Source organism: Xenopus tropicalis, chromosome 6, assembly GCF_000004195.4.
Source record: "Xenopus tropicalis strain Nigerian chromosome 6, UCB_Xtro_10.0, whole genome shotgun sequence".
Lineage (NCBI taxonomy): Eukaryota > Metazoa > Chordata > Amphibia > Anura > Pipidae > Xenopus > Xenopus tropicalis.
Window position 1 is genome coordinate 91675352 of NC_030682.2, and position 12122 is coordinate 91687473.

General features: G+C 37.2%; 1 protein-coding gene across 1 annotated transcript in view; it reads left to right on the forward strand.

Annotated features, from left to right (window-relative positions):
• Positions 1-12122, forward strand: part of phactr1 (phosphatase and actin regulator 1) — a gene marked incomplete in the record, with an annotated part of 155879 nt that overhangs the window by 121463 nt on the left and 22294 nt on the right.

A 12122-nucleotide genomic window follows, 5' to 3' on the forward strand; every position in this document is an offset into this window, starting at 1 on the left:
AGATATGAATTTAATATGTGCATGTATCCAGTGGGCTGAAACCTTCTCTGTAACTACTGATAAAATACTTTTTGGTGATTAATTGGGTCATGGAGCTGTGGGATTAAATACATTCTATTTCTAATACTGATATTAAGCAAGATATCGTGTGCTAAACCAGGATGCTCCATTCTTTCTCCCCACAGCATCTCCATTAAATTATCATATTTTAAAATGCTAAACTTACCAGACTTTTGCTATCAAGTGTTTTGCTTAAGTACATTGACTGGCTTGGTGCTGACACTCTTGTTTTGTGTCCCAGCCTGGCATCCATAATTGTGTCACATATAGCTTGCAAAAATAATCATAATCCATAAAAATCGCTATAGTTTTTTTTGCCTTATATCTTTCTTTGTTAACAGTTCAGAAATATGTATTACATGTCCAATGTTCAAATCTACCAGCCTAGCTTGAGTATGGACAACTTTTAAGGCACTGCTACATAGGCATTTTTAGCTGTGGCAGATATTTACCCTCTTATGTACATATGCTTGACAGTTGGCTGTCATAGGGGTAGATTTCCTAACAAAGTAAGGCAAGAACAACTTTGCTTCATATAGAAAACAGCCCCACTAGGTGTCCACAAGTATGCATTACTAATGTTAAATATAGACCGCTAGTTTACACATAAGCTAGCCAGGTTTAGGCCTAGACAAAGGCACTAAACTTGGCCTGAAAGAACCCTTTACTTCTCTATTTCTGTTCTTACACAGAACAAAATGTGAAAGGGGTACGTCTGGTTTATCAGCAGCCCTTCTGTATATAATGTAGGTTAGTATACTGTCATATGTTCCATATTTCCAATTTGAGAATGATTTTTTTACAGCAGGTGGTGGGGACTGTGATGGGGATGTTGAAGTTGCCCTGATATGTACATTTATTTATGTATTAATTTGAGAGCAGTCACATAAAATATGGAAATAAAATGTCTCTATATACGAGATGTATTGACAACATCTTTATTCCGTGGAGAGGTGATGAGAGGTTAGAGTTTGAAGCTATGGTTGGGGATTTGATCCATTGTTCTGACACGATCAGATTTACAGTCAACTGTTGTCATGACTTGGAATTTTTAGATTTACTTTTATCCCTTAGTGGAAATAAAACTGAATATTCACTGTATTGTAATAAAATTATTTCTCAAAGCTCTACAGAACTGTTTTGACATACAAATTTGTATAAAAACAACTGTTGTAGATGAGAGAGAGAGGTTTATAAAACAGGGATACAGCAAAATGACTTGAGATGAAGCACTTAATAGTGCTAAGTTTAGATTTAAATTGTCAACAAGCAGGAGCAAGGGGGATTCTTTACTGTTTTTTCTACTTGCTATAACCATTTGTCACGTGAAGTGGGACAGGCAATTCAGGCCATTTGGAAAATTATTAAAGCAGATGAACATTTAGGCAAATTGTGCCTTGGACCCCCCATGATTGGTTATCGATGGGGTCAAAATTTAGATCTTTTGGTCATCGGGGACCCGGTGAAATGTTATAAAACTGATAGCACTGTTGCGTTTTGGTTGCAGGCCAATAAGTGGGTTTGCTTTAGATGCCCATCGTGTACATCTTGCTTATATATGTTTTGTACATCCTCTGACAGGTTATAGGTATCAAATTTGACCCCACATGACATGTATTGCCATATATCCTATTACTTGCCTGTGTGGATTATTATATGCTGGCAAGACAGACTTAATGTTAAGATTATCATAGATCAGCAATAAATACTGCCTAATTCAGTGGCAAAGCTTTTTGTGTAATTGGGCCTTAGGTTACCCACTTTTAAATACATTGCAATAGATGATATACCCATGCCCAGGAGGCATGGTGATAGGTCCCCTCTTTTGCTGCAACGTGAGACAATATGGATTAAGAAACTGGGTACTTTGTCACCAAGGGTCTTAATGAATATTGCTTTTTCAGCAGTTTTCTTGATTAGTGTTTTATTGCTTGTTATTTTTATGCTCTCTGTGTAGATGCGGGTAACCATGTTATGGAAATTTCACCAAAGTTGTTTGAGGTAAAGGTTTATTAGACAGAACAAAAGAACAAAGACAGCGCTGGGTTTACATAGACTTTGTGACAGTACCATATGTCATTAGAAATGTATGAGCATAGGCATTACCAGTTTACCAGAGTACGCACATACAAATATCTGTTCACAGCGCAAAAAACAAGGTATTTGCCAAATAGGTTGTTCTGTCTCCAAGGCTGTATTTGATGTAACTAAGGCTAACTTGAGAAGAAAATCCTTCCAAGTGAGGGGGGCCTGTGGGTAAATCTGCACACACAAGAATGTATTCCCTATCACATGATGTCATATATAACATATTTCCCCTGTTGCCCAGGTTGCTATGACAACCAGGGTTAGCTTGGGACCCAGGGGAAAAGATGTAATGAAACTGGACTTAGGTCCGGAAGGGTGGTGCTTGTTAGTTATCTTATTAAGTTTTAAAACTTTAATGTTTTGGATATGGCAGTGCATTTTGATAAAGGTTCTATGAACTGAAACATTGATGATTGAAATTGGCTATTATTTATGCCTAATAAACAATGCAAATAAATGAATGGAGTTTGCACAACTATATAATATACATATGTATTAAAGTACTTGGTTTTTCTATCATTATTTAATGATCTATTACATTAATTCATTGCTGAACTAAAGCTTCAATCTGCCAGTAAATATGTGCTAGCTGTATTATTTTTCTTAGAGTATATGAGCTATGCATGGTTTATTCCCTCAACCCAACATTTATTTTCCTGTTGCAAATAACACAGTGATGCTGTTTGACATCTGGAAATTCCAAATCACAGATTCATCTGGAATCAGCTTGTTAGACCAGGGATGTGAGTCAGAGCTTCAGAACACAAGCAAATTGGTTGTAATAGTAACAATACACTTTAATATTGTGTTTTTTTTAAGGTTTTTTCTTTTTATTTCCCTAACAAAGAGCAAAATAAACCAATTTTTAATATACTGTGACATTTTCTCATATGTGAATTGCTCTATTTCTCTAGAAAACACAAAGCAGCTTTGATCTGCTTGCTAGAGGGCTGCAGTATTCCTGTCAACAGTTGAGCAGCATTTATGTCGGTAGGGGCTATTTACTTGTAAAATCATTAAAGAAAGAAGAAGTATATTGCAAAGTTGTTGGGGCCCATTTACTAACATTAGTTTTTTTTGTTTTTTGTATTAGCTCTAAAAAACATGGATTTTATTAATTACATGAAAACTTGAAAAATTAGTGATTTGTTAAGCAAAAAAAAAATACCAAAGAAAAAAGCTACGCCATCTTAAAGCTGTCGAGGTCAAGAAGTAATTGGCAGCTGTAGTTGTGTAATTAAGTAATTGTGACATTCTTTATTTAATTTGTGGTTTTAGAGGTTTTCAGGTGTTTTGTTTATTTATAAGCACACAAAAATTTATTTTGTTTGTGTTCTGCATTTTCATTAATTTTTTTTATATTTGGATCTTTTAAAAAATGACTAGACATTTGTGGTTTTAGTGAAAATGAGATTATTTGTGGTTTCAAAAAACTCTAAAACCACTAGAATCAGAATGCGCATAAATGTACTTTTGTGTGTGGCTTTTCTTTCCATTTAAATATCTTTTTTTTTCAAACAGGTTAATTAAATAGATTTATTAAACATCCATTAGTGTTTAATTGAGTTTTTATGGTAATTACAGCCCCCCCCCCCTTTAACTGTAGAGAGTATATCGCTGACAAATTGCTGTGCCACCTCAGCAGTTTAGTAGATCTGCTAGTAATGCAAGACCCTAGCCAAAGGAATAACTCTTTAGTAGATAAAACCCGTCTCTAGTGGGATAATAATATTTACAGACAGGGGCAACAGACAATTATGGTTGGGGGGCAGGGGGCCAACATTTTTGTCCACGCCCACTGTTTGTGGCCAAAGAGAGCATCTAAAGCCCCCTGCTCCCCCTGCCTCTGTCTCTACGAGTCTAACTTCCTAAACCGGGGGTAATTCTGGGGTGCCACAGCCCCCCCAGTTCCGACGCCTATTTTTACAGATTTATACAAAACATCAATATACAGGTATTGGATACCATATCCAGAAATCCAAATTACAGAAAGATCCTGTATCTGGAAAAACCATACCAATTATTTTTTAGAAACAGACATATAGTTATGTATAAGTTTCCCTTGTGAAGCAGATTCTATACTAGAGACAGTGTGAAGGTACAAAGAAGTTATCTCTGAAGGAAAGTTTAAACTCTCTGAGCTTCTTTGTTGAAAAAAGAAATGGGCAGCACTGCAGTGTGTGTGGTGTGATTGGATGGGGCTTAGAAAGGGGGGCAACCTCACCTTTTTATCTCAGGAGAAGGATATTGAGCTTTTCCACCAGATTTAATGTGGTCTAATGCTATACTGGCAGCTAAATATGGAGATACATAGAGCAAGGTTAAGACAATTGTTAGCTGTTTCCCTTGCCCAACCATGCACTTCATACATTCATTTGGGGTTTCTCTTTATTGTAAGTTATCATGTTCTTTATATTTGTATGTTTATTTTTATCTGTCAGTTAAAGGTGGTGGCCAAAAAATCTTATCTCGAGGGTGTAGGGACAGGATGAATGGGGAGAAATTTCTATAAAGGAAAACATTAGGATGATAAATAGTAGGGCTGCCTCATTGATGCTGCATGTACGAGAGTTATGTAAGAGAGCTAAGCTGTAGTACTGTGTTTCTACAGCCCACTGCCCCAAATGATGGAGGAAGGGCTGCAAGAGATTTATTAGCCGTCCACTTTTCATTTCAGCGTTAACATCTCCCATGCACTTGTGTGACTCAACGCTTCTCTCTTGCCTATAAAAAAAAGCTAATCATTAATGCATGCTCTGTAAGCAAACATTTTGCTAGAAGCATTGCATTGTGAAATTAAAAATAGCAACTTCAGTGTATGGATTGATCGGATTTGCTGAGAGTGCTGGTGCCGCCGTGATCAGGTGGTTGCAATGATAGATAAAAGCTGCACTGCTCATAGCAAAGAAATGAATTAGTCCCAAACATCAGTGCTTCATTGTTTGTAGGTCTCAATTATTTGTAAGCATGATTAATGTGTTATTGAAATAAAGGGGCAATTTTTTGGAATTGAGAAATCTAATTTTACCTACAATTTTTTTATTTTTATTGAGATCCTTGTATAGTAATATCAACTCACTGGGTTAGGAAGCATAGCTAGAGATACAGATCAGATAACGCCTGACCATACAGCAATTCAGATCCATTCATTTGGAGTAATTGGACACCGCACTTGCAGTACAGGTATAGGACATGTTATCCAGAATGCTTGGGACCTGGGATTTTCCAGATAAGGGGTCTTTCCATAATTTGGAACTTCATACCTTAAGTCTACTTAAAATTAATTTTAACTTGAATTTAACCCAATAGGATTGCCTCCAATAAGGATTAATAATATCTTAGTTGGGATCACGTACAATAATGTTCCATTATTAAGAGAAAAGGGGAACATTTTGAAAAATTTTGTGTTATTTGCTTAAAATTGAGTTTATGGGAGATGGTACTGTTTTATAATTACAGAGAAAAAGGAAATCTTTTTCAAAAATTGACTAATTGTGTTAAAATGAAGTCTATGGGAGATGGCCTTCCTGTAATTCGTAGCTTTCTGGATAAAGGTTTCCAGATAACAGATCCTATATCTGTACAAGGATAATGGCAAAAAAGTAATTACATTGGCTGCTTCCAACATTATCAGGGCTGGGACTTCAACCAAGGCAAGAGCATTTCTGAATCTGCCAATTACTGGACCTGACAATAATAAATTACAAAATTAATTTTTTTTGTGGGGAGGTAGTGTTGTTGTTTTTTTGTAAATGCAGAGACAATTCCCTTTTGAAGTCCTCCCTCATCTCATATTCTAATCATTTATAATTTAGATCACTTATTAAATAGACATGAAGGACAATATTTTCTGTTGTCATGTGGTGGCTGGACAGGGAACAAATCCTGCTGCTTGTTGTTAGAACATCATTTTGCCATTCACATTCACAAACACACAAAACACAAAAGTGATTATGATAATGACAGAACCTTTTTAATTAACAGACATCTGTCAGACAAGAAGGTGTTTTAATCCCTGACTTTATATAGTCCTGTTGGAGACAGAAGGAATATGAATGACTTAACCATACCTTACACATTGTTATCCCCTTTTTACTGGCAGTTTGTTACCTTTAGCAGTGTCAGTTATGCAAGGATGATTTATTGTCTCTATAGCCAAAAGGCACCTGTTTTCTCTACTGCGTGCCAAGGCATTTCTTCTTCTACTCACATCACGTGTCTCTAGCAAAGTGCTGCTGTTTATCTGAATATCTTGTGTTGCAATGTTTGTTGTGTTTCCCATCCTAGAAGAGTAGAATTGCTGCTGTTCTGCCAATATAGATGTCTAATTGAATTCACCTACAAAGGGATTTCTCATCAGATTCCTAGGCTGTGACTCAGAAGATTTGTGTATTTTGTAGAAGGTAGAAGAACATGAATAAATCAGCCACCCACTCTTATTTATTTATAAATGGGTGGGGGTGGAAGTTAATCAAAATATTATAGTTGCTTGTTGAACTTTATAGGGGGTCTTCATTGTGACACATTTAATGCACAATTGTTGCCCATACAATATATATCTGTTCTTAAAGGGGAATGCAAGTCAAAATTTAAAAAGCATACTGCCCAATAGTCCTCCTATTGTTTAGTAAAAACGCCACACTTTTGGCTCACCTAATCAAATATTTACTCAGTCACACTTACTTCACATTTTCTAGAACAGGCAGCCATCTCTAAAAAGCTATTCTCCCTTCCTTTCCCTCCTTGCTTCATACTGCACATGTATTTCATTCCCTCCCCCCTCCCCCCCCTGGCAGATCTGCTTCTGATTGGCTGGTGGGCATGTGTAGCTCAGAACAGCAGACAGGATCAAGTTACACACATGTTCAGAGAATAGGAAGGCTGCCACTGGAAGGGGAGAGAGATTTCAGTGATGTCACTGTAGTCTTCACACTGCTGTAGGCTGCCAGCACCATATCTCAGAGAAGCAAGCAGGGATCTGGGATTTAGATATGCAGTAAGTACTTAAAAAGAATGCCTTTAGACTTACTTTTAATTTATATTAACCTTTCATTGTCCTTTAAGGCTGTAGGGCTGCAAGTAGACCAGATAACTTTATTTTGTCTAAAGCAATTTGAAGTATTGCCAAATTTATCATTTTTTATAATGGATTTTGATGCAGCCACTAATCACCATCAGGCTGCTATAGTTTACAGCTGTTCTGCATAGGTATTAAGTACCAAGGCAGTGCATAAGCAACAGTGAGCTTGCACTATAGGCACGGGTGCAGAAGCCACGCCTGGTGTTGCAGCTGGCATTGATGGAAATTGGCAATGAGGTAATGCCTGTTTGTTAATGAACATCTTCCTGCATGTTCTGTATTTTGCTAACAAGTCTTACAATATTTCCTGTGATATCAAAGTGAGCTGCAATGTTTTGAAATAACATAAATGTGTGACGTTCAGAAAAATGTGTTTTTTTTTTCTAAATGTCACATTGCACACTCCCTGAAGATCAACAATGTTTGTCTGAAGTAATATAAAAATGGTGCATTTCCCTGAGACTGACACTAAAGAGTATCCATGTTTTCTGATTACTTTGGGTCCACATTGTAAGGCTCCTCATGAATTTATGATTTACTGTTAGGTCCCAAGCTGCCTTTTGGGTACCATTATTATAAATTAACATTTGACACTGTACCCATAACTGTATTAAACAAAATGTATGCAGTAGGACTCGGTGATCTTACTTAAGTATCTTACTCAATGATCTTAATCAGTAAGACTCAATGATCTTACTCAAGTATAAAATACTTCCCTTACTTACCCAGATTGCACTGAATCCCTTAAATCTGACAAATAAATATGGCAGAATTTTGTTGAAATGCAGATGCTTTGTGTAACATCACTTGTTTTTTTTTTGCCACAGAAAGCCTTAATGATGGACTGTTTTAGGACATTTTTAAATAAATAGTAAGCATATAAAAACATAGGAAAATGTAATTACATACAAGCTGCTTTGTGAATTTGTTAACAACTTCATTTAGGGTCATGGCACACCAGCATTGGTCTTCTCAGCGAGAGCTGAAGTTTCTTCCTAACTGGTTGGTTGGAAATGAGCTGCTTCCTAGCACACGCCATTCGATTCAGTTGTTATTTCCATGTTCCCAAGCAAGTCACTATTGATGGAGCCCTATTGTGATTAGATGAGAGAACTATGTCAATTAAAAATGGTGCTGTGCTATTAGAGGATTCTGGATCACCATATCATAGAACCATAAGTGTACACTGATTTGCAAGCAAATGTAAAAGCTGATCCACAACCCTAGACTGTGTCGTACATAAATACATGGAAGATCATCTCATGGCATCCTAAAAACAATGGGGTCTTATGTATGGCTGACAGAATGTTTCTGTAATGCTTTAAAGGACATGTAAACCCAACATAAGTTGGGAACATCTCCCCACACCAAAACGGCATCATGTGTATATCCCCTCCGTTCATCACATTTTCCTAAAACAAATAGCACCCGACACCCTCTGACACATCATCAGTGACGTTTGACACATGTGTGCTGTAAAGTTTCAGAAGTTCCTTCCAGAAGGTTGACATCACTGTATGTGTAGTATGGCCAATATCCAGTGGATCATCATGGATGTACTAAAATTGGGGTCAATCCCAATCAAACAAATAGAAGGCTAATTACATTATTATTATTATTAATAAACATGCTACTGTAGCTTGTATATATGTTCTAGGTTATCAAGTTTATCACGGTTTGAACCACACAAAAACATTTTTGTTTTTATTTTCTTTTCGTGAATTTTGGTTTGACCCACTATAGCCTAATGGGGTTGTAGTAATATTATTAGGGCTTCTAAAACTGACCCATTTAAAGGTAAAAAATCACTGGAGAGACTCATAGGCGTAGAAAAAAAAAACCTTTCCAGGGTTATGTTGGCAGTTGACCAACTTCATGTGAGCTTGAAGCCTTTAAACCTCTTTTACAACCACAAAGGTCCATCAGTCCACACATAATACTACTCTGAAGTGTACCTACTGATGCTAGGGAACCCTGGAATTACTAGCACCCTGGACATGGTGGTAATTCCGGGGTTCCCACACCATGTTTCATCATTAAGCACAAATATTTGCAAAAAAATCACATGCTAGTGGCGTTTTAGCAGCTCATCCAGAATTGACAGTTTCTATACTGATTTGCATCGGATTTATGGACAATTTAGTGCATAGCTGAAATGATGCTGAAATTCTGAGGAAAATGCATTGTGGGTTTAATCCAAAATGTAGTTGATTAATGTTTAAGCTTATAGCTAATATTACTTTTATTCAACATGGTGGCACATCCAGATGTTGTAAAGGGAAGTCAGAAATAGATTTTCTGTGTGATTCATGGGTTTTGTTGGTGGTAGGGAAATATCTAAAGCGATTTCCTCTTGGTAAGAGAATTACCAAGCAATACAGTTGCCAACTTTATAAAACATTGTCAAACACATACTGAGCAGATTAACACATGGATAACTCTTCTCTTGTGGGTCCTTTTTGATGCATATTATGTTTCAAACGAGAAAAGAAAAAGCATGTCCACATGCAGTGGCCCAGCCAGTAAAGATGACACTTGAAGCCAAAGTTATTAATTGGATATATAAATTGGTAGCTTTGTATGATACTAAATAATGAAAATATAGACAAAAGCCATTCACAAACTTAAAAGCACAGAAATTGGTTCAGTACAATGGGCATATATGCCATCCCAGTGCTACTGTTGGTATTCTGGTAGCTTTCCCTTACCATGTTTGATTTGGAACAAGGTTCCACGCAAGTGTCAGTATGTGCATTGCCCTACAAATTAACACAGTGCTAAAATCAACCGTGGAAACTGAGCTGGTCAGCCCCTAACTTCATCCAAGTTTCTGTTTCCAGCATCTCTGCTACAAGCATGTGACCTAAGGCTAATGGGATTTGTCAATGAAAAAATGGGCACTTTTTAATGTTATTGGATGGGATGTATCCTTTGACAATAATAACTTAATGCTTGATGATTCTGCACTACATGGTAACATATCATGAAAATGTACATTATGGATCAGGGAGAGAAATAGTCTGGACTGCTAAATATCTGTCCTAATGATGGCTCAGAAATAGGTCTAGCAACAGTGTATAGAATGCAGAGCCATCTGCACAGAAAAGCAAACTGAAATCCAAACAATATACTGCTCTGTCCCATTGGTCCTGTGTTCTGTTAACTAGCGATCTCTCTTGTTTGCAGTATTGTATGGCACAAAACTGGCCACATAACCAGTTCTAATTAGTTTATCTTGTGCGCTCTCCCATGCTTGCATAATTAATTGGACACAACGATTCCGTACCTAAATGAGGTCAGATATGCAGTGCAAGCAATATGTGCATGTGTTCTCAGCATTTGGAGTGAAGAAATTACAATTAGCCTCATGTGACCCACCAGGGACGCCCCTCATTGCTTAGATTAGCTTACCTTATTTTCTGCATCAGTTGTTCCACATTTGTAATAAAACCTTTGCCACCGAAACATGTTTATTATATAGCAATGATGGATGCCAAAGCTTCTGCACTCCAGCAGTTGTTGGCCTACTTCTCCCAGCATCCCTGAACAGGCAAAGGGATTTGTGGAGATGATGGAATCAGAGAATCAACTACTGAAAGCCTACCCTTTACCTTGACTGGAGTACCCCCTAATAGCAGTCCTTTGGGAGGCATCTACAAACTGCTTCTGTTTTTTTTTTATTTTAAAGGCAACACACAGCTGAAGGCACTTATACTCTACTTGTGTCATAGTCATACTGATGGAGGCACTGCACATACACTACTTTTGGTACACAGATAGTATTAAGTACATCTATGGCTGGAAGTAGAATGCAGACTTGTTTAGGGACTGGCATATTGGAAACGATTACTAGAGAAAGTTACACACTGATCTTGGACCTGATATTCTGCTGGCAGTAATTAAACATGTTTGTGGGAAAGAAAACCCACTGCAGGCAATGCCATACTTGTAGAAAGCCCTTGATTTGTGTAAAGTGCAGGAGAGCCATGTAAAGTGGAGGAAGGCCATGCTAAAAATGTATCCTGGTGGTGGCACTTGCTGCTTGCTTATCAGCAAGTGTCTAAACCATCATATGTTCTAATAAATAAAGTATATTTGGAAAGACATGATTCTGGGGCAAAGTCTTTACCCAAAAGCAGCACTATGCCTTTCAACTAATATACATAGCTCTTCTTTATTTCATTTATGCATGCCCTCTACTGTATAAATTCCCCACAGTTATTGTATATTACCAGTGGAAGAGTGTACTACAACGTATAATATTTCATTGATGGTGACATTTGCTGTCCTGCAAAATACCTTAGTGTGCATGCCCCTCCTGCATTTTGCATAAACAAATGTTGCATGAAACAGTGTTTCCAGTATATAATGGTATAGAGACTACAGATTATAATGACTCTGTAACCTGCTCATATACCAGCACAGTGACCCACAAAATTTAGTGGTATAGTCACAAAGGTAAAAAATGTGCTATTGATCCTCAGTAATGTAAATTAGGGCACAGTGCCAAAATGTGTAATGACACAGTAACCCCTAGCATATTGTGACGCAATACCCCCCTAAGTACATATAAAAGATTATATAGAGAGACCAGTTCAGCTAAGTTTTAATGCTAGCTTTTAGATATCCATATGTCTACTTAAGAACCACAAATCAGTTGGTAAAGGGGGTTATAATCTTATCCAGACCACCATTTATTCAGATTGTAGGTGAAACTGAGTGCAGCCAAGGTGGAACAGGGCTAACTCTTTTAATCTGGAACAGGAATATGTAACAATTTCCAGGTATTATATGGGATACATTTACTGCAAAGTGATACATACTAATTGGTGTCCTTGCTAGCTTGGGGCAGTGCCATATATTTTGACATAACCTTTCGTTGTTGTTGGAAATA